At 54.8% G+C, this 6,000-nt stretch overlaps 1 protein-coding gene across 1 annotated transcript in view; it reads right to left on the bottom strand.

Annotated features, from left to right (window-relative positions):
• Nucleotides 1-3,353: 3,353 nt before the first annotated feature.
• Nucleotides 3,354-6,000, bottom strand: part of RBM19 (RNA binding motif protein 19) — a 126,505-nt gene continuing 123,858 nt past the window's right edge. The window contains exon 25 of the mRNA XM_060028122.2: nucleotides 3,354-3,510. The gene's annotated coding sequence lies outside the window, so the exon portion shown is untranslated. The remainder of the gene's footprint in view (nucleotides 3,511-6,000) is intronic.

Raw genomic sequence — 6,000 nt, 5'->3', positions numbered from 1 at the left:
ATAGATAACTAGGGCTTCCCCGGTGGCGCGGTGGTTAAGAATCTGCCTGCCAATGCAGGGGACACGGGTTCGAGCCCTGGTCCGGGAAGATCCCACATGCCGCGGAGCAACTAAGCCCATGCGCCACAACTACTGAGCCTGTGCTCTAGAGCCCACGAGCCACAACTACTGAGCCCACGTGCCACAACTACTGAAGCCTGTGTGCCTAGAGCCCGTGCTCCGCAACAAGAGAAGCCACCGCAATGAGAAGCCCGTGCACTGCAACGAAGAGTAGCCCCTGCTCGCCACAACTAGAGAAAGCCCGTGCACAGCAGCGAAGACCCAACACAGCCAAAAATAAATAAATAAAATAAATTTTAAAAAAATAGATAACTAATGAGAACCCACTGTATAGCACAGGGAGCTCTACTCAATGCTGTGACCTAAATGGGAGGGGAATCCAAAAAAGAACGCATATAGGTATACGTATAGCTGATTCACTTTGCTGTATAGCAGAAACACACACAAGATCGTAAAGCAACTAGACTCCAATAAAAATTTAAAAAAAGAATCCATGGAAGAATATTTTTGGATCTGTGAATGGCGCTCACGTGGGGCTGAGTTCTAAAGTCAGCTCAAAAGGTGACAATCAGGGACAGTGAAATTGATCTTGACAATGACCCGTGAAGACGCCGGGCAGCAGCCTGGCTGCGTCCACGGCAGATGCTGCTATAGCCACTCCCACACTCCCTCTCCTGCTTCCTGCAGCACCGGGACCTCCATGTCTTAATGGGCCGACGGCCACCCAGGAGAAAGACTATTTCCCAGTGTTCCTTGAAGGCAGGTTTGACCATGTGACTCTGTCCTGGCCAAAGAGATGCGGGCAGAAGTGACACGAGGCGGCCCAGGCTGTGTCCTCCTGCTGGCCGGGTCCTGCACAGAGAGAGCCCTGCTGGCCGTGTGATCCGGAGGCAGCCGGGTCCCTGCCACTATGCAGTGCCCTGTCAGAGCGAGCGTGCTCACCTTCCCAACGTCACGTGAGAGAAGTCCGCCTCCATCTTCTTGAAACCACTGATTCTTGGGTCTGTCACAGCAGGGGAAACACACTCTAATACACCGTCCGTCTGCAAGGCCACCACAGTTGGCTGCATCTCTAGCTGGCTTCTGTTCTTTGGTTGCGCACCAGGTGAAGAAGCTGGCTAGCATTTCAGAGTCTACAAAAGATCTCCCAGCTCAGAACTGTTGCGGTGAGATGCTTATTCTACAAGGGCTGGGCAACTGAACCCAAGACTAGAAATACTGGACGGGGAGGGGCTTAAGGGCTCTGGACCCACATCCCAGCTCCTCTGGGAAATACAGTTTGAGAATCATTAAAGGAACCAGTGTTTTAGGCTATGTCTTATGTGGCCCACCACTCCTCAAGCGTCCTTCCTTCTCCCAAGCAGCCAAAACTTTGACTGTGGGCGGTGGCCAGTGAAGATGCCTGGAGGCAAGGGGGCCTGCCTTATTCCAGCATCTTCCTGGAGTATTAGTCATGCGCGGCTCACTGCAGTCCTCTAGCCTCAGTTTCCTCACCTGGGCAATGAGAGCGACAGCCTCTGCCTTGTTGCAGCCGAGACTCAAGGCTGCGAGAGCACCTTGTAAACCGCGGGGCGACACACAGACATGCAAGATGGCGGCGATATTACCGCCTGGAATGTTTTGGGGGTCCAGGAGAAGGGAGGGCTCCAGACAGTTCCTAGGGAAGGCAGAAGCAGCTGCCGTCCAGAAATCTGCACGACTACAGAGAAATGTCTGCTGTTGGCCTGAGCCCAAGGATGGGGCACTGCAGCCCCAGTGGATCGTTTTCATGAGAGCTGCAATTAAGGGGAAGTGGGGTCTATTAAAGAAGCTGGAGGGGACGCAGCCCTGGCTTCTGGCGATGCTCTAATTAGATTGCAGGGCCCCTCTTATTTTGCTGCTGAGCCAGAAGGCCCTGGGCTCGGGGTTTGTGCTGCGTGGTGGGTGATGGCGAGAGCCTGCCGGGGCCCGGGGGCACGCCTTACGCTGGGGAATGGGGTAACTGTGGCGAACGCTCGTACAGTGCTTGCTGCATGGCAGGGACCATACTGTACTCACTTGATCCTCACAACTCCAGGAGTCGTACGGCCGTTGTTCTCAGTTCACAGATGAGGAGACCGAGGCACAGAGAGGCCGAGGAGCAAGGTCAAGGTCACGCTGCCGGCAAGTGGCAGAGCTGGGATTCTGGCCCAGGGAGCCTGGCTGGGTCTGGGCAGAGGTGGCAGGATGGGAAGGGCACAGAATGGGGAGCAGTGCCACGGTGTGACCTTGGGGAAGCCACCTGCCCTCTCTGGCTCTGGCTTTCTGAGCTGCAAGATTAGAGGGGCTTGCTTTAGATCAGGGATTGGCAAACTTGATGTTAAGGTCCAGACGGTAAATATTTTGGGCTCTGCAGGCCATACAGTCTCTGTTTTAACTACTCAGCTCTGCTACTGCAGCAGGAGGGCAGCCTAGACCATCTGTAAACCAATGGGCATGGCTGTGTGCCAATAAAACTTTATTTTTACAAACAGGCAGCAGCTGGACCTGGTCCACAGGCCCGCAGACTACCAACCCCCAGTTTAGATCACTCATGTCCCTTATTTACCACTTTTTTTTTTTTTGGCCAAGCTGTGTGGCTTGCAGGATCTTAGCTCCCTGACCAGGGATTGAACTCAGGCTCTTGGCAGTGAAAGCATGGGGTCCTAACCACTGGACAGCCAGGGAATTCCCTTTACCACTTCTGTCTCTCTCTTTTTTTTTTTTTTCCGTACGCGGGCCTCTCACTGCTGTGGCCTCTCCCGTTGCGGAGCACAGGCTCCGGACGCGCAGGCCCAGCGGCCATGGCTCACAGGCCCAGCCGCTCTGCAGCATGTGGGATCTTCCCGGATCGGGGCACGAACCTGTGTCCCCTGCATCGGCAGGTGGACCCTCAACCACTGCGCCACCAGGGAAGCCCCCTTTACCACTTCTTTGTATCACATTCATGTTCTTAATAATTTTCTTTATACAAATTCACTATTTTTTTTACCTCCTCCTTAGGGCTTGGCAAAACCATTGGCTTGATGAGCTAGCTGTATATTTCCAATTGTAACATGCATGTGAAAATAAACCCGTAAGTTAAAAATTAAAAAAAATAAAGTTTATGGGCTGCCTAAAATCACCTCGTGTACCACGAAGCCTGCACTCCATGCTTCATGAGACATGTTTACATCAGTGGTTTTCCAACCAACTCCTGACAGGGAGGATGAACACGTGGGGGGCCCTTACACCCTGACTTTGAATAGAGCGGTTCTACTTTCTCTGTTTTCTACATTGGGGTTCTTGGTTTTTCTAAGACTTTTGCTTGGAAAAAGGGGTCCTGTGGTCAAGAGAGTTTGGAACCACGTAAAAGTGGCTTCAAAATGAACTGGGAACTGGTGAGCTTTGAGCGAGGACATCCCAGCTCTGCCTGCACGCGGCTGTGAGCCTCCACGCTGCTTCTTAGATTTCCTAAAGCAAAGCAGATGATTTCCTGTTACACTTTTGGTCCAGCCCTCTCTCCTGAACTGGAGACACGCATCCTCTGGGAAGCTCTCCATCTCCACCCGACAGCTCTCTCCAACTGAACGCGGTAAAAACCCAACTCCTGGTTTCTCCTCTGGGCCAGCTCCTGCATGTGGCCTGTCTCAGCACATGCTGGCTTCTGTCTTCCCGGGGCTAAGGGCCCAGACCATGGCGCCGCGCAGCCCACAGCCAGACCTCTAGTCTGTCCCCTGGGCTCCACCTTCAAAACATCTGGGACCCGGCTGCCTGTCACCTCCTCTGCTGGCTGAAGCCGCCACGCCTCCCCTGGATTACTGCAGGGGCCCTGGGCTCGGCAGCCCAGTTGAGCCTGCACAGTGGTCTTCCCAGTCCCACTGCCCCTCCGTCCCTTCCTTCCCACTCTGCTCTCACGCCACCTCCTTGGGGAGTCCTCCCTCGGTCCCTCCGGACACCCCGTACAGAAAGCAGCCTCAGTAGCACCAGAGGAGAAAACATCTGCTTGCTGTCTGTCTCCCCACATCCCACTGTCAGCTCCTGGGGGCTCGGGAGTGTCTCTCCCAGCACCCAGGGCTGGGCCTGGTGCACAGCAGCCTGAGCAAACATCTTGGGATGTCTGTGCCCAGGTGTTTCAGGTTCAGACCTCTCCTTGGGCTCTGCAGCAATGGGAGCCCCCGGGGATGAGGCCACGGGCTCTGCCTTCGGGAGGTGACCGTCCTCCGGGGGTCTCGGGGGTACCCCATCACCCTCATGCTCTACCCTGGTGCCCTCCACAGCCCCACTGAGCCCCAACATGTGCCCATGCACTGGGGATTGACGGCATTCGATGGTATTAAAAACAAAATCAAACAGCATGTTAGGAGTTCATGGTAAGTAGGTGCTGAGCAGGAAGAGACCTGTCAGGGGAAAAATGACTGGATGCCTTTCATTCAAGCCGCCCTGAGGTCAGATTGTTGATTTCCGGCACACGCCGGCCTTCCTTCCTGAGCCTCGAACACATCTGTAAAATGGGACAGCAGCGCAGCCCGCGGTGCAGGGGTGACGAGAGGAGGGTGTGCATTAAGGCCCTGAGTGGGGCCAGGCTCTCCTGCGAGCACGTGCTGCCCCGCCGCCCGGGGCAGGAGAGCTCGAGGCAGGTTGGAACTCAGGCTTCCCGCTACCTGGAGCTGGGCGCGAGTCCCGGGGCCAGCCCCTTGTGCCGTGTCACCTGGGAATGTCGCCTCCCCCTTGGAGGCTCCACTTCTGTACAATCTCGTAAACTTACCTCCCACAGCTGCTGGGAGGACAAAGTTGGCGTTCGTTCCTTCATCACATATTTACCAACCACTTCCTGCCCAAGAGGCACAGGAGATGCGGTGCACAGGGAACAGGCATGGATCCTGCCCTCCTGGGGCTGACAACCCCAGGAGGGAGGACAGACACGAAACCACGACACAGACAACCATTTACAGCTGTGACGGGGCCAGGGAGGCGCTTAGGTGTTACGAGGGCATGCAACACGGGGGCCTGGCTTGTCTGACGTGGGGTTTGGAAAAGTCAGCTAGGGGAAGGTGCCTATTTCAGTGGCTGGGGCAAGATGGGAGAACAAATTTCTTATTAAGCCAGGATTCTATTAATCTGTTATTATTAATACTGCTGAAAAAAATGATTGCATGTTATTAGCGAAGCTCAGCAAAGAGAACCAGAGAGGCTTTTTCGTGGGAGGGGAGCGTGTTTCATTTCTGCAAGGCGTACCAAAGGGTTAAAGTCATTTTCATTAAAATTCAAATTTCAGCAGGCGCTCACTCTCCCTTCGCCGTCCTTTGAACGTTTGACTGGCAACCATTTCATATTTCAATCTCGGCAGAACAAATTGAATTAGATGTTGAAACCAAACTCGGCTCTGCTCACCAAAGCCTCCATGCTCGGCTTGCACTAATCCTTTCCTAGATACTGCAGAGCACAGACAGGCGCTGGGAGGGACGGGCCCCACCACAGAAGACAAAAGAGCCCAAGGCGGCGGCAAAAGGAAAGGAGGACAAACACGGGGGCAAAGGCCGCTGGAAATTGTCTTCCGCCCGATTCTCGGGTCTTCAAGCCCAGGAGACAAACTCCCGTGTGGATCCAGTGTTTCTGTCCCTGTATTCCTGGCACCCAGCACAGTGCCAAGTGCAGAGGGATGCCTAGTGTTCGATGGATGAATGAATGAATGATTGGGGGTGAGGATTAGCCGTTGGTTTGAGGACTTAACTCCACCACCCTCTCTCTGCCTCTGGCCTGTGCCGTTCCCCCCCGCCCCCCTTCCTTTCTGAGACACTGCAAAATGCCTGGCGCCCTCCCAGGGTCAAGGTGCTTCCGCTGGGACCTGGGCTTACTCCAGTCCTGTGATCTTCCACACCAGCCCCTGCAGAGCGTGCAAACCGGCTGGAGGATGCCAGCTCGCGTTTCCCAGGGAGGAAGGGGGCAGACCTCACACCCTGG

The sequence above is a fragment of the Delphinus delphis genome, chromosome 13 (assembly GCF_949987515.2).
Source record: "Delphinus delphis chromosome 13, mDelDel1.2, whole genome shotgun sequence".
In the NCBI taxonomy this organism is placed as follows: domain Eukaryota; kingdom Metazoa; phylum Chordata; class Mammalia; order Artiodactyla; family Delphinidae; genus Delphinus; species Delphinus delphis.
This window is presented reverse-complemented; position numbering and strand designations above follow the sequence as displayed.